The sequence below is a fragment of the Haemaphysalis longicornis genome, unplaced genomic scaffold (assembly GCF_048455015.1).
Source record: "Haemaphysalis longicornis isolate Haplotype H1 unplaced genomic scaffold, Haemaphysalis longicornis Haplotype H1 scaffold_1, whole genome shotgun sequence".
Lineage (NCBI taxonomy): Eukaryota > Metazoa > Arthropoda > Arachnida > Ixodida > Ixodidae > Haemaphysalis > Haemaphysalis longicornis.
Window position 1 is genome coordinate 70,952,701 of NW_027526203.1, and position 25,561 is coordinate 70,978,261.

A 25,561-nucleotide genomic window follows, 5' to 3' on the forward strand; every position below is an offset into this window, starting at 1 on the left:
TTCTTCAATCATGCATTTTTAAAGCAAAGCTTTCTACCTCTACCCCCCAAGGGTTCTTTCGCGACCGTTGGTGTCACCCGAAAACTCCAGCCAACAAATAAAAGAATTTACTGGCACCGCCGGGAATCGAACCTGGAACTAATAGACTAACAAAGCGAGAGCCTGTTGTCTTACCGATTTAGCTACAAGCCCACGCGAACACGGGAAGACAAATGGTGTACTGACCAAGCACATCTACGGGTTTACCCCCTGCCTTCTCGCTGAATGCCACGTGAAAGCGTCACACGACCACGCACGCCCGTCTAGCGGCCCTGTGCGCACCTTGCTCATGTGCTAAGAGTTAAAAAAATTAAGGGAAGCTCACACCAATCCATGGAATTTAGTACGCCAATGTGCTAAAGCCTGTGGCCTCCAGTGTTCACGTAAAAAATCACAGCTCGTTGTCGTCCGCCCTCACGCCAAATCAAGGAATACATTCAAATACTCCTTGATGACCAGGCCATCACTCCAAACTCCAGCATCAAGATCCTGGGCCTACATTTCCAGGCCAACACCAAGAGTGACATCTCCTTGCAGCGCCTCAAAACCAGCATTAATCTAATCAAACACATGACCAGGCGAGTTTCCACCAAGAACCGAGGCCTAACAAAATCCGGTATCTTTCGATTAATTGAAGCTTTTCTCCTCTTGAGAGTTACTTACGACAAACCCCGATCTTCTTCTCTACGAGGAAGACATAGAGATGCTTTATATAATGATTACAAAGGCGGTTGAGCAGGCCATTGGTCTTCTCATGAGTGCGTCCACATTAAGGCTGCTTAGCACGGGCTCCACAACACGGTGGAACAGCTGATAGAAGGCCATCTTTCTAACCAGAAGGTCCGACTCAGAACTGCGGTGGGTAACCGCATGCTTCACCAGATTGGTTGGGTAGCCCAGAATGTCACTCCGCTTGACGGACTCCCAGACTCTTGGCGACTAAAACCAAAGATGCTCCCTTTGCTTAGAAATATGAACCCCTCACATGACGAGGGTCAACGAAAAGCACGGGCTCAAGCGCTAAACACCACCCTCGGGGTTCATGCAGTTATCTACACAGACTTCTCCAAACATCGAGGGCAGCAACAGGCCATCATCGTGGCTACGTCCAGAACCAACGTCCTTGCGTGTACCTCGCTTAGGACCCAACAAATGACGGCAGCACAAGAGGCAGCCATCACCTTGGCTCTCACTCAACCAGGGGTTCGGAGGGTAGTCACCGATTCCCAGCAAGCCTACTGGAATTACCAGTCGGGTTGGGTGTTCTGACCCGTACTGTGCGTGCTAAAAAAACCACTCCCCAAACGGTTCCATTTAGCTCATCTGGACACCACCTCACGCTTCAATGGAGGGCAACAAATACGCCCACCCAATAAGCCAGCGCTTTCACCTCCCGTGCTATGGAGCTGCACGAGGACAGTCACCCGCTTGTCACGTCCAGGGAGATAATCCAGCATTATCGCCTTCTGAGACAGACCGTACCTCCGCCTTACCCTGACCTTTCCCGAAAACAACAAACTACCCTACGGCTCATACAATCCGGGCTCCTTCCCACAGCCTACGCGTCTTCTCGTAATGCATCCGAATCGCTACGACGCTGAATGTAAATTTTTCTCAGAAGTAGGAATACTCCGCCCCGTAATCGGGGTGTGCGACTTTAGCCCTGAGCACCCTCCTCTCTATCCGTCAACTACCCAACAAGAGCAATGAGAGATGCTGCTGTCCAGGCCCTCTCTACCTACCCAGCTGCAGCGGGTGGACAGAACACAGGCCGCGCGGAATGCATATGGGCCCTACAGGAGAAGGAATCGCTCCCCAAGGCTGCACTCCGGGCCGTTCAGAAATCTGAACAGAATTATTTCTTCCTCCTCCTTCTCAGCCGCAAGTCTCGTCGCCTCCGTCCGCGGCGCAGAGACGGAGAAGTCAGATCGTCTAACACCGGGTTGGAGCTTACTTTGATTTTATAACGAAAAGTTTTCACTCTTGTGCTACACCAATACAACTCAACCAAACACCGTTCATGCATCATGCATTGATTTAACCTTACCAAGAATATCTCTTTGAGTAATAAATGGTGTGGTTAAGTGCATTTCACTTCACTCTAGTTTTACTATTTGTAGAGCGATGTGAGTGATTTTAAGTGACGTCGCATGAGTAATCGTTATGGGTGCCGTTAACAGCTTTGCTTTCCAACCAGATTCACGAGGTGGATTGGCGCGATTTTTTTAATTGGTTACAGTCATTTGACACAAATTATAGGACAGTTTAGCTTTGAAGATCCATAAGCGCTCGTTTAATTCCACGCAGTGTTTCTTCATCGAAAACTGACTGTGGAAGTTGATTGAAAATTTTAGGCACATAATACGCTCTACAACTTTCACCATACCGTGTTCGTACCCTTGGAAGAACAAAACGGGGAGGATTACGCAAAGGAATTTGCTTAGAATGTGGAATAAGAAAATTCTTGTTCCAAAAGTGTCGAGGGACGATCGTGCAAAGAAATAAAGTGTCAAAAGTAGGCAGACCGAGCACCCTGAACTAACTGATATCAGAAGGCATGTCAATCCTATAGGCAATGCTGTGAAGGATATTTTAAAGCAAAGCTTTCTACCTCTACCCCCCAAGGGTTCTTTCGCGACCGTTGGTGTCACCAGAAAACTCCCGGAAAGAAATAAAAGAATTTGCTGCACCGGCAGGGATCGAACCTGGAACTAACAGAGTAACAAACCAAGAGCCTGTAGTCTTACCGATTCAGCTACGAGCCCACACAGAGACGGCGAAGACAAGTGGTGCACTTACCAAGCACATCTACGGCTTAACGCCTGACTTCTCGCTAAATTCTACGCGATAGCGATTAAAGGAAGCACACGTACTAACCCATGGCGTCTCACTTCTAGTACGACGCCAATGGGCCTGTGGCTTCCAGTGTTCGCGTAAAAAGATATCAGTTCCTTGTCGTCCGCCCTCACGCCAGGCGATACCTCAAGAAACACATTCAAATACTCCTTGATGGCCAGGCCATCACTCCATGCCCCAGCATCAAAATCCTGGGCCTACATCTTCAGGACAACACCAAGAGTAACATATCCTTGCAGTGCGTCAAACACGAGATTAATAAATTTTAAACATGATCCGGCAAGTTACCACCAAGAAGCGAGGCCTCAAGGAATCCGACACCTTTCGATTAGCTTTCGTCTTCTCCAGAATCACTTACGTCAACCCCCTGTCTTCTTCTCGGCAAGGAGGACATAAAGATGCTTTATATAATGATTAGAATGGCGGTTGAGCAAGCCTCTTGTCTTCCCATGAGGGCGCCCAGAGAGGCTGCTTATCACGGGGCTCTAAAATGCTGAGAGGTGGTCATCTTTCTATCCAGAAGCTCCGAATGAGCAGAACTGCGGCGGTTTGCTGAATCTTTCACCAGATTGGCTGGGCAGCACAGAATATCACTACGCTTGATGTACTCCTGGGCTTTTGGCGACAAGAAAAAAATATGCTCCCTTTGCTTAGACATATGAACCCCTCAGACGACGAGGGTCACAGGATCATCATCGTGTCTACCTCCAGAACCAACCTCCTTGCTGTGCCACACTCAAGACCGAAGACATGATGGCAACAGAAGTGGCAGCCGTCGCCTTGGCTCTCAACCAAGGGTTTGTAAAGTAGTCACAAATTCCCAACAAGCCTAACAGAACTACCTGTCGGGTTTGGTGTCCCGACCTGCACTGCGTGTGCTAAAAAACCACTCCTCAAATGGTTCCATTCAGCTCATCTGGACACCTGCTCACGTTTCTATGGAGGGCAACGAATACGCCCACCAAGCCTGCACTTTCACCCCCATTGCTATGGAGCTGCACGAGGGCAGTCACCCGCATGTCTCAATCAGGGACATAAACCAGAATTATCGCTATCTGAGGCAGACTCTACCTTTGGCTTACCCTGACCTTTCCATAGAAGAACAAACTACCCTACGGCTCATATAATCCGGCTCCTTCCCACACCGGATGCGTGTTCACTTAATGCATCCGAATCGCTAAGACGCTGCATGTAAATTTTGCTCATAAGTAGGAACACTCTGCCACATAATCGGGGTGTGCAACTTTAGCCCTGAGCACCTCCTCTCCTTCTGTCAACTACCTAACAAGAGCAATGGGAGATGCTGCTATCCAGCCCCTCTCTACCTACCCAGCTTCAACTGGTGGACAGGCGGCGCGGACTGAATATGGGCTACACTGAAGAAGGAACCACTCTCCTGGACCGCACTTTGGGCCGTTCAGAAGTCCTAATAAAGTGTTTCCTCCTCCAGCTCCAGCTCCTCCTCCTCCTCCTTTCCTCCTCCTCCTCCTCCACCGTCTATGCCACCGCTCTCATCACCTCCGTCCGCTACGGCAAAGACGGAGAAGTGAGATCGTCTGACACCGGGTTTGAGCTTTTATTTTATAAAAAAAGTTTCCACTGATGTGCTACACCAATACAACTCAACCAACCACCGTTCATTCCTCGTGCAATAATTTTACCTGCGCAAGAATATCTCTTTGAAGTAATACAGGGTGTGGTTAAGTACATTTCACTTCTCTCTGGTTTCAGGATTTGTAGAGCGACGTGAGTGAATTTGTGATGTCGCATCGATAATCGTTGTGGGTGCCGTTTACAGCTTTGCTTTCCAACCACATTCACCGAGTGCATTGGCGCCAATTTTTTTTCAACAAACCTTCTATTTTACAGCAAAGCTTTCTACCTCTATCCCCCAAGGGTTCTTTCGCGACCGTTGGTGTCACCAGAAAACTCCAGCGAACAAATAAAAGAATTTACTGGCACCGCCGGGAATCGAACCTGGCACTAATAGACTAACAAAGCGAGAGCCCGTTGTCCTACCGATTCAGCTACGAGCCCACGCGAACACGCGAATACAAATGGTGTACTGACCAAGCACATCTACGGGTTTACCCCCTGCCTTCTCGCTGAATGCCACGCTGAATGTCACACGACCACTCACGCCCGTCTAGCGGCCCTGTGCGCACCTTGCTCATGTGCTAAGAGTTACAAAAATTAAAGGAAGCTCACACCAATCCATGGAATCTCACTTTTAGTACGCCAATGTGCTAAAGCCTGTGGCCTCCCGTGTTCACGTAAAAACTCACAGCTTCTTGTCATCCGCCCTCACTCCAAATCAAGGAATACATTCAAATACTCCTTGATGACCAGCCATCACTCCAAACCCTCAGCATCAAGATCCTGGGCCTACATTTCCAGGCCAACACCAAGAGTGACGTCTCCGTGCAGCGCCTCAAAAACAGCATTAATCAAATCATACACATGATCAGGCGAGTTGCCACCAAGAAGCGAGGTCTAAAAGAATCCGGTACCTTTCGATTAATTGACGCTTTTGTCCTCTCGAGAGTTACTTACGACAAACCCGTATCTTCTTCTCGACGAGGAAGATATAGAGATGCTTTATATAATGATTAGAAAGGCGGTTGAGCAGGCCATTGGTCTTCTCATGAGTGCGTCCACACTGAGGCTGCTTAGCACAGGCTCCTCAACACGGTGGAAGAGCTGATATAAGGCCATCTTTCTAACCAGAAGGTCCGACTCAGAACTGCGGTGGGTAATCGCATGCTTCACCAGATTGGTTGGGCAGCCCAGAAGGTCACTCCGCTTGACGTACTCCCAGACTCTTGGTGACTAAAACTAAAGATGCTCCCTTTGCTTAGAAATATGAACCCCTCACATGACGAGGGTCAACGAAAAGCACGGGATCAAGCACTAAACACCACCCTCGGTGGGGCTCATGCAGTTATCTACACAGACTTGTCCTAACATCGAGGGCAGCAACACGCCATCATCGTGGCTCCCTCCAGAACCAACCTCCTTGCGTGTACCTCGCTTAGGACCCAACAAATGACGGCAGCAGGAGAGGCAGCCATCACCTTGGCTCTCACTCAACCAGGGGTTCGGAGGGTAGTCACCGATTCCCAGCAAGCCTACTGGAATTATTGATTGTGGGGGTTTAACGCGCCGACGCAACGCATGCGATGAGGCGCCCCGTAGTGGAGGGCTCCGGATTAATTTTGACCACCTGGGAATCTTTATCGTGCGCCGAAATCTCGTACACACGGGCGTTTTTGCTTTTCGCCTCCATCAGAAAAGCGGCCGCCGCGGCCGGGAATCGAACCCGCGACCTCGTGCTCAGTAGCGCAACGCCTTAGCCACTGAGCCACCGCGGCGGGTGCCTACTGGAATTACCAGTCGGGTTGGGTGTCCTGACCTGCACTGTGCGTGCTAAAAAACCACTCCCCAAACGGTTCCATTCAGCTCATCTGGACACCGCCTCACGCTTCAATGGAGGGCAACAAATACACCCAAACAAGCCTGCGATTTTACCTCCCGTGCTATGGAGCTGCACGAGGACAGTCACCCGCTTGTCACGTCCAGAAAGATAATCCAGCATTATCGCCTTCTGAGACAGACCGTACCATCGCCTTACGCTGACCTTTCCAGAGAACAACAAACTACCCACGGCTCATACAATCCGGGCTCCTTCCCACAGCCTACGCGTCTTTACGTAATGCATCCGAATCGCTACGACGCTGAATGTAAATTTTAAGTGCGCATGCACTTCTTAAGCGAGCTTGAAGCGTCCGCCGCCGTCCGCATAGCAACAGCTGCGGGTGCGCGCGCTCCTCGTCTTCCTTGGCAACGGGGGGAGATGGGCGCGCGCTGCCTGACCGCTGACATGGCACATACCCACGTGGGGGATTGGCCAGGAATCGGGCGTGAGAAGGGCTAATGCACCCGCTTAAAGGAGTACTGACACGAAATTTCAAAGCTGAGATCCGCTCTAGCAATCAAGTACAACGACAACAAAAATAGGTGTCTGTGAATAAATTCATCTTTCTTTCTTTGTAGTTGTGTGTGTGTGTGTGATCTCTCTTTCGCGAACATTACCGAACCGCGCAAATTCAACTCGTGCATTCGCACTTTCACATTCTTCCCCTCGGGGAAATGCGGGGAATTTTTTTTCTCAGAAGTAGGAATACTCCGCCGCGTAATCGGGGTGTGCGACTTTAGCCCTGAGCACCCTCCTCTCTTTCCGTCAACTACACAACAAGAGCAATGGGAGATGCTGCTGTCCAGGCCTTCTCTACCTACCCAGCTTCAGCGGGTGGACAGAACACAGGCCGCACGGACTGCATATGGGCCCCACAGAAGAAGGAATCACTCCCCAAGGCTGCACTCTGGGCCGTTCAGAAATCTGAACACAAGTATTTCTTCCTCGTTCTTCTCAGCCGCAAGTCTCGTCGCCTCCGTCCGCGGCGCAAAGACGGAGAAGTCAGATTGTCTAACACCGGGTTGGAGCTTACTTTGATTTTATAAAAAAATGTTTCCACTCTTGCTACACCAATACAACTCAACCAAACACCATTCATGCATCATGCATTTATTTAACCTTACCAAGAATATCTCTTTGAACTAATCAATGGTGTGGTTAAGTGCATTTCACTTCTCTCTGGTTTTACTTTTTGTAGAGCGATGTGAGTGACGTCGCATGAGTAATCGTTATGGGTGCCGTTTACAGCTTTGCTTTCCAACCACATTCACGGGGTGGATTGGCGCGATTTTTTTTTAAAGCAAAGCTTTTTACCTCTACCCCCCAAGGGTTCTTTCGCGGCCGTTGGTGTCACCAGAAAACTCCAGCGAACAAATAAAAGAATTTACTGGCACCGCCAGGAATGGAACCTGGAACTAATAGACTAACAAAGCGAGAGCCCGTCGTCTTGCCGATTTAGCTACGAGCCCACGCGAAGACAGGGAAGACAGGGGGTGTACTCACCCAGTACATCTACGGGTTTACCCCCTTCGTTCTCGCTGAATGCCACGTGAAAGCGTCACGCGACCACTCACGCCCGTCTAGCGGCCCTGTGCGCACCTTGCTCATGGGCTAAGAGTTACAAAAATTAAAGGAAGCTGACACCAATGCATGGCTTCTCATTTCTAGTACGCCAATGTGCTAAAGCCTGTGGTCTCCAGTGTTCACGTAAAAATTCACAGCTGCTTGTCGTCCGCCCTCACGCCAAATCAAAGAATACATTCAAATACTCCTTGATGGCCAGACCATCACTCCAAGCCCTAGCATCAAGATCCTGGGCCTACATTTCGAGGCTAACACCAAGAGTGACGTCTCCCTGCATCGCCTCAAAAACAGCATTAATCAAATCATACACATGATCAGGCGAGTTGCCACCAAGAAGCGAGGCCTAAAGGAATCCGGTACCTTTCGGTTAATTGAAAATTTTGTCCTCTCGAGCGTCACTTACGTCAACCCCACGTCTTCTTCTCGACAAGGAAGACATAGAGATGCTTTATATAATGATTAGAAAGGTGGTCGAGCAGGTCATTGGTCTTCTCATGAGTGCGTCCACACACAGGCTGCTTAGCACGGGACTCCACAATACGGTGGAAGAGCTGATAGAAGGCCATCTTCTCAGAACTGCGGTGGGTAACCGCACGCTTCACCAGATTGGCTGGGCAGCCCAGAATGTCACTCCGCTTGACGTACTCCCAGACTCTTGGCGACTAAAACTAAAGATGCTCCCTTTGCTTAGAAATATGAACCCCTCACATGACGAGGGTCACCGAAAAGCACGGGCTCAAGCGCTACACACCGCCCTCGGTGGGGATCACGCAGTTATCTACACAGACGCCTGCAAATATCGAGGGCAGCAATACGCCATCATCGTGGCTACCTGCAGAACCAACCTCCTTGCGTGTACCTCGCTTAGGACCCAAGAAATGAAGGCAGCAGAAGAGGCAGCCATCACTTTGGCTCTAACTCAACCAGGGGTTCGGAGGGTAGTCACCGATTTCCAGCAAGCCTTCTGGAATTACCAGTCGGGTTGGGTGTCCTGAGCTGCACTGCGCGTGCTAAAAAACCACTCCCCAAACGGTTACATTCAGCTCATCTGGACACCCCCTCACGCTTCAATAGGGGGCAACAAATACACCCACCCAACAAGCCTGCGCTTTTACCTCCCGTGCTATGGAGCTGCACGAGGACAGTCACCTGCTTGTCACGTTCAGGGAGATAACCGAGCATTATCGCCTTCTGAGACAGACCGTACCTTCGCCTTACCGTGACCTTTCGGGAGAACAACAAACTACCCTACGACTCATACAATCGTGGCTCCTTCCCACAGCCTACGCGTCTTCACTTAATGCACCCGAATCGCTACGACGCTGAATGTAAATTTTGCTCACTAGTAGGAACACTCCGCCCCGTAATCGGGGTGTGCGACTTTAGCCCTGAGCACCCTCCTCTCTTTCTCTCAACTACCCAACAAGAGCAATGGGAGATGCTGCTGTCCAGCCCCTCTCTACCTACCCAGCTTCAGCGGGTGGACGGAACACAGGCCGCGCGGAGTGCATATGGGCCCCACAGAAGAAGGAATCACTCCCCAGGGTTGCACTCTGGGCCGTTCAGAAATTTGAACAGAAATATTTCTTCCTCCTTACCAAGAATATCTCCTTGAAGTAATAAATGGTGTGATTAAGTGCATTTCACTTCTCTCTGGTTTTACCATTTGTGGAGCGATGTGAGTGAATTAAACTGACGTCGCATGGGTAACCGTTATAGGTGCCGTTTACAGCTTTGCTTTCCAACCACATTCACGGGGTGGATTGGCGCGATTTTTTTTTCCATGGTGATGTCCCTTTCTAGCGCGAGTCGTTGGAAATTTAGTGTTCCGGTGTTTTAGCACCGTGACTATAATGACGAATATGACAGGAGACGCAGAAAGCCCGACCCCCTAAGACGCTTCGCCCCTAAAACAACATCGAGCAAATATACATAACCTAGTACGATGAAGTAATGACTGATGATTGGCTTAACATACAGGACAGCGACTGCGAGTAAAACAGACTCAGATCATTGGCTCCCACCTACCATAAATGACATTCAGTGTAACAGGTTGCAAACTAAACAGTATATACGCAGACACTGCGGGAAGCAATGTAGTTATTCAATTCAACGCAAATTATTCTTGCACAGGTGATATTCAAGGCGAAACCCTTCACCATGTGCATAAAACTATAGCGGTGGCTTTAAACAAGTAAGCCTACTATAAGTTAACAAGCTGAAATAAACCACCACCACATAAATGCCTTTTTTAGCTAACCGCGTTTGGCAGAGGGAGGAGGATTCTGCTAAGACGTTTCGTTGAATTAAATCGTGTGACAAGTGTGTGGCGCCCCCCATCCCTGATATTTGTTGGCCGCTAAGTACAGTGGCCCCACCAGGCTCGGTGGGCAACATTGTGTGTGGCCGGGCAATAAGCACCGCCGAGCAAGGCTGCTCGGGGGGTCAGTCACCGTCACCACCAGCACGCTGCATGTCGTCTCTCGGCAGGATGGTACCCCTACCCTCCCAGGTTCACGAACGCGGGTCTAAATCGTGACACTGGCGACGAGGGAAGAAGCACACGAGCGGCCGAAGCCACCGTGAACGCCGCCACCGAAAACGCCGAGACACCACCCCCTCAAGCCAGCCGCCATTACGCCATGCCACTGTACGGGAGGCTCGAGCCGTTCGAGGGTGAAGGGTCCGCCTGGCCGGTCTACGAGGAACAAGTCGGCGTGTTTTTTCCGGGCGAACGACACACCCGAGGCAAAACAGCGCGACATCTTCCTGGCCAGCTGCGGGACCCGCGTCTTCGCTCTCCTGCTCGACCTGCTCAAGCCGGCCACGCCGCACGAGAAGTCGCTGGGTCAGCTGCTCGCGACGCTACGCTCGCACTACAGCCCGGCTCCGTCGACGCTAATGGAGCGTTTTCGCTTCAACAACCGGAGCCGCCGAGACGGAGAGACGCTCGGGCAGTTCGTCGCAGCGCTGCGAGGGTTGGCGAGCGGCTGCGCCTTCGGGGAGCAGCTCGACTCGCTGCTCCGGGACCGTTTCGTCTGCGGCATCAACGACCCCGCCATGCAGACGCGACTCCTGGAGCTTCCCGACCCCTCGCTGGACGACGCCGTGAAGGCAGCGCTGGCGATGGAGGCTGCGGCCAAGGACGCGGGCGAGCTAGCGCATGCAGCCGGCTCACCGTCGGCGGAGGCGGCGGTGAACAAGATGGCGGCACGGCATGGCAGGTGCGTTCGCTGCGGTGGTGACCACCCCCCTTCACAGTGCCAGTTCGCGCAAGCGGAGTTTTGCGTGCGGAAGAACTGGGCACATTGCTCGGGCGTGCCGAGGGGGGACGACGGCGGGCGGACGGAAGCAGCAGCCGGTGTCGAGCACATGTTCCGCGCCAGCCCACGGCCAAGGAAGTCGGCGCAAGGATAGGCGGCGGCGGCGTGCGGCAGCAGCTTCGGGTGCAGCGGCTAGCCTTCACGTCGTGGCCGAAGACCCGCGATTTTCGACATGTGGCACGCGGCCACAGTGCAGCCGCCGGTGCAACCATACTGGCTGACCGTCGAAGTCTGCGGGCGCCCCATCTCCATGGAGCTGGACGCAGGGGCCAGTGTGTCGGCCATGGCCGGGAAAGCCTTCAAGCGCACCTTCCCTGGCGTGGCCGTCGAGGCGTCGGGCGTCATGCTGCGCAGCTACTCCGGACAGCTCGCCCAAGTCGAGGGTCAAGCCCAGGTCAGCGTCCGCCTTGGCGACAGGGAGGCAACCCTGCCCCTGTACCTGACCAAGGGGCCGTCACCGATGCTGCTGGGCCGGAACTGGATCCAGGCTTTGGGTGTGCGGCTGCCGGAGTTCCAGGAAGCAGTGCATGCGGTGGAAGACGTCCCGAGCCTCCTGATCAAGTTCGAGGCCCTGTTCCAGCCCGGGGTGGGGACATTCACCGGCACGGCGGCAAGCATTCAAGTGCCGGAGAGAGCACTGTCCCGCCCAGCCCGACTGCATGGACGGCTTCGAGCAGCTGCTGCACCGGCGGGGGGCCGGCACCAACGGCGGCGGGGTGCTGGGCACCAATGGCCGCCTGCTGCACCTGGTGGTACTGGGCGCCGGGGGCAGCGCCCTGCAAGTGGCGCAGGCCTTGCGGCAGGCGCTCCCGCAGGGTTTCCGGCTCGACGACAAGGCCCAGTACGCGCTGGACTTCAGGATCATCGACGGCGACGTGGGCCTGCCGCACAAGTCGTTCCACACGGAGCCCCTGCCCCACAGCTGCCTGTGCGTGTACGCCAGGCAGCCGGGACTGGAGTACATCCGCGAGAGCCTCGAGAAGACCCTGCTAGCCAACCTGGAGCAGGAGGACCGGCTGCCCTCCCACGGCCTGCCCCTGGTCATGGTGTTTGCGGGCCAGGGGGACTTCCTGCGCGAGGAGGCCATCAACCGGGCCAAGAGCCTGCATTGCCCCTTCGTGGACGACGGCGGCGGCCTGGACCCCGTGCGGCTGGAGCAGGCGCTGTGCGCGCTGGTGGAGAGCATCGAGCGGCGGGCGGGCCGGCTTCACATCTACCAGGCGCTGCCCGCGGTCGCGGGGCCCCGGCCGGACCTGCGGCTGATGCTGTGCATGGTGTGCGGGGACCCGTACGCGCCCGAGCAGGTGCTGGCGCCCCTGCTGGCGCAGCCGGGCTGCCTGGCCACGGGCCCGCCGCACTGCCTCAGCCTGGACTCCTTCAAGGGGAGCCAGCTTCACCGACCGCTGCCAGCACAGCACCAGGGGCTGGTGCTACTCGCGCCACTGTGGCGCCACGCGCAAGTCCTTCGACACCGGGAAGGCTGGCAGCTGGTGCGAGAGTGACACAGGTGGCACCCAATGCTGCCACACCTGAATCGACACCTGTGCCCAGGCGGAGTGCGAGACTACGGAGACCGCCAGACCGTTACTCGCCGGGGGGACAAGTGTTGCTTGGTGTTTGTGTAGGACAAACTTGGGGGTGAGGGGTGTGACAAGTGTGTGGCGCCCCCATCCCTGATATTTGTTGGCCGCTAAGTTCAGTGGCCCCACCAGGCTCAGTGGGCAACATTGTGTGTGGCCGGGCAATAAACACCGCCGAGCACGGCTGCTCGGGGGGCAGTCACCGTCACCACCAGCACGCTGCATGTCGTCTCTCGGCTGGAGGGTACCCCTACCCTCACAATTTCACGAACGCGGAGCTAGATCGTGACAAATCGTACATATCAATACAAGCGTCTTTTGCGTGGATGGACAAAAGATAAGCGAGGTTGTTGTAAGAATTCACGCTTACTCCCTTTAAATTGGTATTTAGACATCAATGTTGTGTTCTTATTTTGTTGTACACTGCAGGCACAGATTCCGCTCATTTCTTTCTTTCAAAAGAAATTTATACCTATGAAGTGCTTAGCTCTTTGGGCTTCTGCGGGATAGTTGCATGGATTTCCTTGCCTTCAAATGCTCTATGCAAACACGGCTCCAGGAAGCAAAAACATAATCAGTCATTTAACGAGGAAGACGGCTGAAACATGAAGCTATCTCTGGTTTAAATGCAGAAACTGGGCGGTTACGATTCGTTTCTTTGAAGTAGATCAATCAGATCTTATAGCGGCTTGGAGTATAATTAGATGGAGCAAGCATGCAAATCGTAACTAGTTATTAGCGATGTTCTTGCTCGCAATTCTGCGTTATTTTAGGAGAGCGGATGGTTAAGTGGCCTTTCCAAAAATGTACATTTATTTGTGGAATATGAGCCGCAATATTTGAAGCTTTCAGTCAATTTTATTATTGTTCTTTATTTCTTTTTTTCTTGGGACTTAATTTCTAGAACAAATCAGTGACAGTACCATCGTGTTTTTTTTTTCACTGGTTTCTTGTAACGACTTCTTGCCGTATAATTTAAGGAAAGCTTTGAGCAACCCGCGACAACAGCTGAGCAATATAGCGCCACGGCCTGTTTAATTGAAGTGAGTGCGTGTTGAAAAATCGTTTAAAAGAACGGTCAATCAATGAAAAAGGATCGGCGAGCGACCCTCATTAAACAATCGCAGAAGACACTGTTTCAAAAAACACGCGCAATTATAATTTCGCTATTTCTAATCATGTTTCCAATGTTATCCTCCCGGATTTTGTATATCAGTCTTTGTCAATTTTACAATATGTATAAGATGCACTTTTTTTGTTTGGTTAAGAAACTTTTGTAAGTTGGTTCTTTCTATTCTTTGGCGTTCAAAACTTCATTGGACCAACTGCCTCCAGTCACACTGTTACAAAAATGAAATCTGTCAGAATGTTTTGCCTTAGTCCGTGCGTATGCTTTCGTACGGGATACGGCACGTTTGTCACACGGCGTTTCGTCGTAGGCCGGTTCGTAATAGACCGTTTGGTCGCATAGGATCGTTCGTCTAGGCTCCGTGCAGTCAAGTTTTCGGCGGAGGTCGCGACACCTGACGGCGCGCCGCGCAAACACTGGGTCGTCCACGAAGCCAGTCGTCCGTGCGGGCAGTGCTTTTCTATTGTTTCAGAGCGGTTATTAAGTCGGCGTTTGGGGTCGGTTTGGCCCATTACTGGCAGCAGCATGCCCCAGGGCAAGGAAAATGGGAACTCGCCATTGCGACATCCCGTGAAACGTAGCAATAGCCGCCGATATTGGTGCGTGAAAGACTGCCTCAGCCGAGAAGGACAGCATGGCGTCAACCTCTTCAGGTTTCCCGGCCGAAAGTGGGAGCACGACCGCGGAGCAAATGAATTGCGGCAGTACGAAGAGTGAAGTAAGGAGAACGCTTTTTTTGTTATTATCACGACCAGTTCCGAAGTGAATAGCATCGTGCGTCACGCGATTGCGTGTCGGGGGGCAAATGCATATTGTTATAGGTGTTTATCGTGCCCGAAAGTCGTGAGTCGCTCGTACTTGCCCAAGTCGCATGACACTTGCGACGAAGCGACACGAGTTCTGTCGCAGCGACTAAAATTCGACCAGACCAAACCACATAAACGATCGCCGCGCGACGAAGCGACCGAATTCCCGGCGCTTTCGCTCGCAAGTGGGAACGGGGCCTCAGTGGTGCGAGTAATGCCCGCATTAGTTAAAAACTACCGGGTTTTCTTTACAGCGATTGTGACGGCTCGGAATGGACCCCCAATGCAGCTTCAAGAATATGCTCGAAGCACTTCGTTGGCGGCAAGAAAAGTTCGCTCACCTCCCATCCCGGGTACTCCCCCACGATATTTCCACCAGCCTACAAAGCGCGCCCAGTCAACTCGAAAGTAAGCGTGGCAAGGTATAAAAAGTAAGCACAGCAAACAAACGTGTGGCGCTCGCCTTTACGGACCCTCGTCGTGCATAACAATAGCTAACTCGCTGTGATGATGCTATTTGGTTCCCAAGGTTTCACAAAAGGAACTCGGCGGCTCCCAACCTCGGAGAAAGCGAAGCGAATGCTGACAGCGATGCAGCTATGGATTCGGAATGCCCTGAGGATTGCAGTGATTCACTCTGTTCCGGACATGCACAACTTGGAGCTGCTGTGCGCCGTGGCAGAAGCGTCGCGCCAAAAGCATGACCAGGTAATGTGTTGATGAGAAGTAATATCGTAAACATGCAGCAGCCGACACAGCATGGAAAAAAGTGGTGTAATGATCAAATTGATGGCTATACAAAGCTGTGTCACATAAAGTGAGTGCTGGCAGACAAAAAGCTGAGCCCTCCACTGCTTTTTTCTGGGTGCCTCAATTGGGAAAAATTTAAGGCTGCATGGCTGGCCAGGATACATCCTGCACTCACTGCTGTTTTTTTCCTCACCAGTAATCATCTGTTGTAATCCTTTTTTTTTTCAAGGGCTGCAAAACCGAAGACAATTTTCCACTTGAGAAGACTTTTTCGATATTTTTGTCCACATCCAATGGGAGTGATGCCTGTTCGCAGGTTTCTCACAAAGCTGTTTGTGAAGTAGAAGTCCAGCGTAGCCCTTGTGTGGTGTCCCGGCACAGTGGGTCCGATTAGCGGACCAGCTGCTTCACTGGCTACGACAGCACGAAGTCTTGTGCTTCGGCAGTGAAGGGTCTATGTGGTGTTACGATGGATGTGTTCGCCCTTCTGCTGTGCCTTCTGACTGCTCGCGCCGAACGGTCGTTGACCCTCCCCTCTGTGACCAGCTGCTTCTGTTTCTCATGAAGCTCAAACTGGGCATCAGCTATACGTCGCTGGACGTGCTATTCTCAGTGAGCAGGACGACTGCTTCACGCCACTTCAACAGCATCCTACGGTCACTCAGCACTGCAGCACAGAAGTGGATCTACCCCCCCCCCCCGCAAGTGTCATCAAAGCCCGGATACCAGACAGTTTTAAGTTGCACTACCCACGCTGCTCAATGATAATTGACAGTACAGAGGTGCGTACAGAGCAGCCGAGCACCGTGAATCTGAAAAGGGCCCTTTATTCACACTAAAAGGGAACTTACACTGTGAAATTTCTTTTGGCTATAACACCCTGCGGCACAATATCCTTTAATTCTAAAGCATACGGTGGAAGGTATTTGGATGCACTCATTACAGTGAACTCGGGATTCTTGGATTCAGTCGAACCAGGGAACACGATATTGGCCGACAAGGGCTTTCCAGGCATTCAGGCAGGCCTTGATGAGGCAGAGGCTGTGCTTGTGATGCTACCTTTGCTGCACGAGCAGGGGCAGTTTACCGAAAATGAAGTGCAAGAAACATACCATATTGCTCAAGTAAGGATCCATGTAGAACGAATGATCCAACGAATCAAACTGCACAACATCCTGAATCCCCAAGTGCCCACAGAGCTGCTTCCAGCAATGAGTGATTTCTTTCACATGTGTTGCGTTTTAGCCAACCTGCAGCCTCCTATCCTGAAACCAAATGAGAATGACAAGCAAGCAACGTGCAATGCTGCTCCTGCTGTTCACTAGGGTCAGGTACTGCAGTCCTGATGCATGCTTTATTTTATTGTGACAATAAATGCGGGTGGAAACTTGAGGTGCGTGTTTCTTCCTTCTAAGCATACAAAAATACAGAGAATTTCACACACTTTTATTATACACAATGCACAAAGTATTTATATGTGCCGCAGGGCAAGAGCTGGCAAAAGCCACGCAAAGTAGAAGTCTTCGAGCTCGCACTGCTGTGCTAATAAAAACTTTATCTCTCTCAAAAAAAGAGTAATGCTCTGGAGGTTCTAATACACAAAAAAGAAGCACATGCTCATGTTGCAGACCTACATCAGTAACTGTACTTGCGTATAGTACCTATGGCTCTCGAGCAACGTGAGCCGACCATCTACGTACTGTACGTACTTCAGAAAGGAAACCTTCTCCGTTGCATCAATCAACATGCTGTCCTTTCTACGGTGAGGGCACTTTATCTCAAGAAGGCAAGGGCTGCCTTGGTATTGCAGCAGGCCGTCGGGATTCCCACACAGCCATGGTTGCGATTTCTGAACAACGAGACCGGCCTGCAAATATTTCAACAAAATACAAGGCAGTTAGCAAACTTGGAACCGTCCTCAAGCACAGCGATAAGTACCTCCACAACTGCTGTGAAGACCTTCTCCTCGAATGCTTCCTTGCCACAGGTTCCATTTTCGTTCCTGAAAAAAAAGGGAGGGAGTCAATTGCATTCCCATAAAAAACAACAAAGAAGCATACCATGTTTTGTTGCGTCGCACGTGAAGTATGGGGATATCGCTACCTCCACCAGTTCCAATGGACCTTTCCGGGTTTTAAGAATGGAGTGTGATATTGAAGTCGAGGGTATGACGGAAACCCGTCTGGTCGGGAAACATGTTGGAGTAAAAAACGGAGACACCGACCAAAAGAAACTTAAAAACTTTAAAACAACAACAAGACGTTTCGGCTTCGTTACTGAAGCCTTGTTCACAATGAGGCGAATAAAAGTTCATGCACGCTTATGTTCTCTTGAGCACGTGACGTAGGCAGCGCGTGTACGACGGGGGGAGGGTTCCTTCATTTCGATTAAGTGTATGACGTGTCGTCTGTATTTCCAGAGACTCGAGATAGAGCCGCGATCTGAAGTTCCTTTCTTGGCCGATGATTGTGGAATTATCCCAATCAATCCCATGGCCCGTTGCACCCACGTGCTCGGCAAGAGCATTCGACGCCACACGCTTGTTTTTTACATCGTTCTGGTGCTGCCGTAATCTTTGCTTGAAGTTACCCGATTCACCTATGTAAGCGAAATCGCAATCTGCGCATGAAATCATCTTGTAGACTACGCCAGGAAACGATTCTCTTGGAAGCCTATCCTTACCGCCCACGAGTGCGTTCCGCAGCTTACACGCAGGCACGTGTGCCACCTCAACGTCATAACTACGCAGCACGCGGGACAGGGCTTCGCTTACACCAGGGATGTAGGGAATGGCAGCACGCTTTCTTGGTCGGGGATCAACCGGAACGGCAGGATTGGACAGGCGGCGTTCCACCCCATTCAAGAACGCCCGGGGATAGCCGCTTGCCGAGAGATCGTTTCGTACCCTGTCGAGGTCGGTGAAACGGTCTTCTGCTTTCGTACAAAGGCGTTTCGAACGGCTGAAGAGCGAGGCAGCAACAGACCTTTTGTGAGCGTCAGGGTGAACGGACCGAAAGTTTAGGTATCGGCCAGTGTGCGTATCCTTTCTGTACACATTAAACGAGAGCGTACCATCGCATCGGCTGACAAGCACGTCCAAAAATGGGAGTCTATGGTCGACCTCAGTCTCTACTGTGAATTGGATGGCCTTTTCTTGACTGTTCAAATGCGCAGTGAACGAAGCCAAGGCGCTGCGTCGAACCACACAGAAACAGTCGTCCACGTAGCGCAGAAAAATTCTTGGACGTGGACTGAAGGAAGCGAGTGCGCGATTTTCCAGCCATTCCATCGTAAGATTGGCAGCAGTAACAGAGACAGAGGCACCCATAGCGGTACCGTGGACTTGCCTGTAGAAGACCTTGTCGAAGCAGAAGTATGTATTCGCAAGGCAAAGGCAGAGGAGCCTCTTGAGGTCTGGAACGTCAATCGGCGACCTGTCTGGCAAGGTTCGGTCGGATTCTAGCGCGGTAGTGCATGCTTCCACAGCCATGTCAGTCGGAATCGAGGTGAATAGCGACACCACGTCGAAAGAGACCATCACTTCGTCGTCGTCTATTGCCACGTCACGAACTTTTTCAATGAAATCGCAGGAGTTGCTCACATGCGTGGAGCCCTTCCCGACGAGTGGAGACAGAATTTTGTGCAGGTATCCGGACAAATTGTAGAGAGGGGACCGGGTGTAGTCAACGATTGGACGCAGGGGGACATTAGGCTTGTGAACCTTCGGTAAGCCGTACAGTGCAGGTGCGGCGCCATTATGGCACAGAAGCGAATAATACAGAGACTTGCGCTCGGGAGGAACGAAGCGAAACACATCCGCCATGAGTGTCTGTAAGTCCCTCTGTACTTTCAAGGTCGGGTCCCCAGTGAGTCGGACGTAAGTGTCCTGGTCATCCAGCAGAGCCAGTACCTTGCTTTTGTAGACAGACGTGTCAATCAGTACCGTCGCATTCCCCTTGTCAGCCAGAAGAATCACGATTTCGGTGTTCGCCTGGAGTCGCTTGACAGCCTTCCGTTCATCCGCAGAAAGGGGCGAGACGAACTTCCGCCGGTGCAGCCCAGAAAGTACGCCAATAGCGCGGGTGCGCGCCTCGTCACGGCGGGACGGATCAACTTGGTTAACCGCACACTCCACCGCACACACAACCTTCCTTACGTCAGGGGCGGGAGCAACATTGAAGTTCAGCCCAAGTTCCAGGACGGAGGCCTCGGCAGAGTCGACTTTGTGCGTGGAAAGGTTGTACACCGTTGTCTTGTTTTGCGGACGGTACGGCTTGGCTTTTTTTTTTTTTTTTTTTGATCCGTCCCGCCGTGATCCGTCCCGCCGTGATCCGTCCCACCGTGACGAGGCGCGCACCCGCGCTATTGGCGTACTTTCTGGGCTGCACCGGAGGAAGTTCGTCTCGCCCCTTTCTGCGGATGAACGGAAGGCTGTCAAGCGACTCCAGGCGAACACCGAAATCGTGATTCTTCCGGCTGACAAGGGGAATGCGACGGTACTGATTGACACGTCTGTCTACAAAAGCAAGGTACTGGCTCTGCTGGATGACCAGGACACTTACGTCCGACTCACTCGGGACCCGACCTTGAAAGTACAGAGGGACTTACAGACACTCCTGGCGGATGTGTTTCGCTTCGTTCCTCCCGAGCGCAAGTCTCTGTATTATTCGCTTCTGTGCCATAATGGCGCCGCACCTGCACTGTACGGCTTACCGAAGGTTCACAAGCCTAATGTCCCCCTGCGTCCAATCGTTGACTACACCCGGTCCCCTCTCTACAATTTGTCCGGATACCTGCACAAAATTCTGTCTCCACTCGTCGGGAAGGGCTCCACGCATGTGAGCAACTCCTGCGATTTCATTGAAAAAGTTCGTGACGTGGCAATAGACGACGACGAAGTGATGGTCTCTTTCGACGTGGTGTCGCTATTCACCTCGATTCCGACTGACATGGCTGTGGAAGCATGCACTACCGCGCTAGAATCCGACCGAACCTTGCCAGACAGGTCGCCGATTGACGTTCCAGACCTCAAGAGGCTCCTCTGCTTTTGCCTTGCGAATACATACTTCTGCTTCGACAAGGTCTTCTACAGGCAAGTCCACGGTACCGCTATGGGTGCCTCTGTCTCTGTTACTGCTGCCAATCTTACGATGGAATGGCTGGAAAATCGCGCACTCGCTTCCTTCAGTCCACGTCCAAGAATTTTTCTGCGCTACGTGGACGACTGTTTCTGTGTGGTTCGACGCAGCGCCTTGGCTTCGTTCACTGCGCATTTGAACAGTCAAGAAAAGGCCATCCAATTCACAGTAGAGACTGAGGTCGACCATAGACTCCCATTTTTGGACGTGCTTGTCAGCCGATGCGATGGTACGCTCTCGTTTAATGTGTACAGAAAGGATACGCACACTGGCCGATACCTAAACTTTCGGTCCGTTCACCCTGACGCTCACAAAAGGTCTGTTGCTGCCTCGCTCTTCAGCCGTTCGAAACGCCTTTGTACGAAAGCAGAAGACCGTTTCACCGACCTCGACAGGGTACGAAACGATCTCTCGGCAAGCGGCTATCCCCGGGCGTTCTTGAATGGGGTGGAACGCCGCCTGTCCAATCCTGCCGTTCCGGTTGATCCCCGACCAAGAAAGCGTGCTGCCATTCCCTACATCCCTGGTGTAAGCGAAGCCCTGTCCCGCGTGCTGCGTAGTTATGACGTTGAGGTGGCACACGTGCCTGCGTGTAAGCTGCGGAACGCACTCGTGGGCGGTAAGGATAGGCTTCCAAGAGTATCGTTTCCTGGCGTAGTCTACAAGATTTCATGCGCAGATTGCGATTTCGCTTACATAGGTGAATCGGGTAACTTCAAGCAAAGATTACGGCAGCACCAGAACGATGTAAAAAACAAGCGTGTGGCGTCGAATGCTCTTGCCGAGCACGTGGGTGCAACGGGCCATGGGATTGATTGGGATAATTCCACAATCATCGGCCAAGAAAGGAACTTCAGATCGCGGCTCTATCTCGAGTCTCTGGAAATACAGACGACACGTCATACACTTAATCGAAATGAAGGAACCCTCCCCCCGTCGTACACGCGCTGCCTACGTCACGTGCTCAAGAGAACATAAGCGTGCATGAACTTTTATTCGCCTCATTGTGAACAAGGCTTCAGTAACGAAGCCGAAACGTCTTGTTGTTGTTTTAAAGTTTTTAGGTTTCTTTTGGTCGGTGTCTCCGTTTTTTACTCCGAGTGTGATATTGAACAAGTTATGCGGATCTTGCGCTCTTTGTGCCACCTGTTTACATGGAAAAAAGAAAAAGATAGTTACAGAGTTAATGAGTCTACGCAACAATTGTGCTTGCAGAGCTCACCTTGCATTCCGCGCCTGCCCTTTAGTGAGCGCACAAAGATAAAAAGCGTCAGTGCACTTCACGTTGCTTTCATAGTACTGGGCTGTTTCTGGGGTCAGCAATTTCTGATGCTCCTTCTCCCTTAATTTAATTTTTGGGTAATGGCACTCAGCCACAAGGTCGTGGTAGACGGTCGTCGGTGGCTAGATCAATTCAGCGAGGACAGCACAGTCTTCACTGGTCGCATCCTCACCGAACTTCTCAATTGCATTGTCTGCGCAGCTCATTTGGCTTACATGCCTCAAAACATTAACCATTGGGCATTCAATGTCTGGAAAATGTTCCAGGACGTATGTAGGGTCTACAGCTACGGGCAATTTCTTGCCCACAAATGGGTGCTTGTTTGCTGAAAAAGAAGCACCCAAAATTTAGTGCTGTCATTTTCCATTCGTTTGATCGTAGGCAGCCATATTATGCTGAATATAACATTGCCAGGCGTTGCAAATGCCGTTCATTCTCAGGCAAAAAATTACGAAATGGGCATGCTGCAGCTACGTCCGCTACGTACGACCAAAAAGCTCGGCGATCGATGACTTGTCGTAGCCACGGGCGCTTTTCTTTGGTTTGCCCCATGCTTGAGGTTTTGAGGTGCAAGACTGGTCTTCGTGTTTGTTTACAAAAACTGCGATGGCCGCACAGTGCTTGCAGTTCCCGGCGGCACCGTACCTGCAATCGCAGGAACCTCCAACCACCTTTCTGCCGACATCGCTGAGCTGAACAGAAAAACAAAGCGGGCTGGATGTATAACTATATTTAAAAGCGCGAGCAAGGCCAAGTAAAAGCATGTGCATGTTGACGCTCGCTGTGCGCTGTCGAGAAGTTTAATGGAGTACCGCGCAAAACATCTGCAGCTTCGTAACGCCGGGAACACGCACTAGTGATGTAATGGCAACGATGAAGTCTTTCGCTCAGCTTGCAGCAAACATTTTCCTTTAAAACTTCAATCACTGACGAGGCCTCCGGGGCCTTGCCAAAGTTAACAGCACATAGTATAGTCACAGGTTAGCACTGTACCAGACCGTCGGCAGTAAGTTTAAATCAATATAAATAGTTTTTTGATTTCACGAGTTCCGGGACACAAAAATACAAACACATGGTGTACTCACGTGTAAGGAAACCTTGTACACTTGTGTTCCTTGCTGCCAATGGCATTTGCCTACCACGTAGGAACGGTCAACTTCTTTAACACCAGAAACGTGGCCAGCGGCATACAGTTTGTTTCCTTGTGACAAAACTGGGTATTTAAAATAGGTTTGAGTGTTTGAGAGTGGCCTAAAGCCGCACAAGGTCCCTTGCGGCATGGCCCCACCGACTGCGCACGCACATGTACACACGTACAAACAAAAGCAATGCAAAAGCACTTGAACGAGGCCTACCCAGTAATAGAGATGCTTGACACAAGGTGGCGCTAGTAGTAGTTCTCCACTGCGCCACCTGGTCACTGCACGGCGCTTATAGGCCGTTTGGTCACATAAGATCATTCGTCATAGGCCAGTTGGTCACTCAGGAAAGTTCGTCACACGAACGCAAAAACGAAATTCCTAGCTTTTTTTAGACGTAAGTGGTGATGAGGCATGACTATAACAACTTTGCACACCTTTTCGCAGTACCGGTGCTCTTAGCGGCCGCCACGGCGATCCTAAATTGGCAGTAAGGCACACCCCAAAAAATGTTTGGCTTTCGGGGAACCCGTGCACAAATTATCCTAGTCCTGCACTCCATACCGATCCCACCCGTACCCCTTTCCTATCACATGAATGTCACGGTAGCAGGCGTACGCTCGCGTGACTAATTTGCAGTGGCCATAGCACTCCTTTTTCTTCACTTTTTTCCATTTTCTTTGCTCCCTCACTCGTAGACAAGTGCTCACAGCGTGGTCATTTTTGCCCCATTCCTGGGAAAGCCTTTTTTGTGTGCACATAAGAACTCACTCGAATTGTCCGAAAGGAGGATATAAAAACGTGCAACCCTATAGTAGGCACATCCGCTCAGCAAGCAGCTAGCTGAGGGGCACCCTTTTGTTTATTTTGCCCGAGAGCTACTGCCAAGAATGGCGGACCGGCGCCCTGCGCATGCGCAGATGGCTACCGGAGAAAGGTTCATCAAATAATTAGTTGCACCACTTGTATTAAACCACCAATAAGCGACACGAAATGGCCCATGTGAAATTTCCAAGAACGAGAAGGTCGGTGATACCACTTTCCCTATTTCAGGACCACTTAGAAACAGACGCCTGGCCCGTCTTCCAAGAACTTTGTTGGGCTACGTCCCTGTCTTGGTTTCTGTCTTGGGTTGTTGAACTCGTATCTATAATCTTGTCCGAACACGTCACCCTACTTTCCCACTCTGGCTTGCATTCTTTGTTGAGCTTTGCTTGATGTACGGCCCAAAGTAGAAAAAAAACTAACTAAACCTGTGCCTCGCTTCTCTCTTTCGAGTCGGAAAAACAAACATGTGGACATTGGTTCCCAGACAGTTTATCGAACGCCGTTTTATCGAACCACCTACGTCCGTTTTATCGAAAGTGCTGTTTTGCCGCTTTCATTGCAATTTTCGGGGTTTATTTCGTTTAACAGGCCGTCGCATTAACCTAACCTCCAGTTAAATTCATTTTACATTGTCTCTGCCGTGCATTGGACACAAAAACTTGCCTTTATATGTCGACGCGTCTTTGCCGTGTTTTCGATCACCTTTATTTTATTCAATTTTCTCAATTTTTTGCGTCTTCATTGATTGTACTCAAGCATGTATATCCCCCTTGTTTGTATTACAAAATTTACCACTATAGTAGGAATCCTAACCCCGTGTCCAATATTCCCCAGATGTGTATCGGTGTATTTAGGTTGGTGTTGCCAAATATTATCCTTGCGCCATGGTTTATCATTACGTGATCCAAAGTCTTGTCCTCCCCCGATTTTTCTAGTCACGTGGTGTGCACGCTACTCCTACACGAGCCATGTTCTGACATTGTGTGCATCTGGAGAAATGTGCCAAGAACTTCGGAAAGATTAGTGCTATATGAATAGAACCTGGGGGGGGGGGTTCCGACAGTGATAGCGAGGCCCCAACAGAGGTCGCGGAGTCTAGGAGAACTCGTCACAAGTGAACCAATCACAGCCAACTCGTCATGGGTGAACGCAAGTCGGGCAAGTCGTCATAAGTCATATCGCATTAGGGTAACTGGTAATGTAGGACAACTGGACAGTTCCCCATCCCGTCACAATTTTTCGTTTTTTGTTAATCATGCTCAAATAATTGTATACACGTTTTCGTATAATTCCTTACTTATGCGTCAACACTCTGACGCCCCTCCTTCGATTCACCAACCTTAGGTTTTCTTGGTGGTCTTGGAGGAACACGCCAGGCCGAACAGGGCATTTTGTTGGTTTCTTGAGTGCTTTGTTCAGATTATCGGACGGGCCATATTAGATTTTGTTTGCTCTTTCTCAATTTTGTTTTTGAGTTCTACATTTTTATTTCCAGCTAATCGGGTGACGGCGCTGCATTGAGTATACGTTCCCGATTTCTCTATTTTTAGTGTTTGCTATTTTGATCTTACTGTTTTTTTATGCTCATGATAAAAATGTGAAAGAGCATGGGCTAAACGAAAACGAACCAAC

General features: G+C 51.0%; 1 pseudogene; it reads left to right on the forward strand.

Annotated features, from left to right (window-relative positions):
* The first annotated feature begins 15,383 nt into the window (after window positions 1-15,383).
* Window positions 15,384-16,867, forward strand: LOC144177918 (uncharacterized; annotated as a pseudogene).
* The last annotated feature ends 8,694 nt before the right edge of the window (window positions 16,868-25,561 follow it).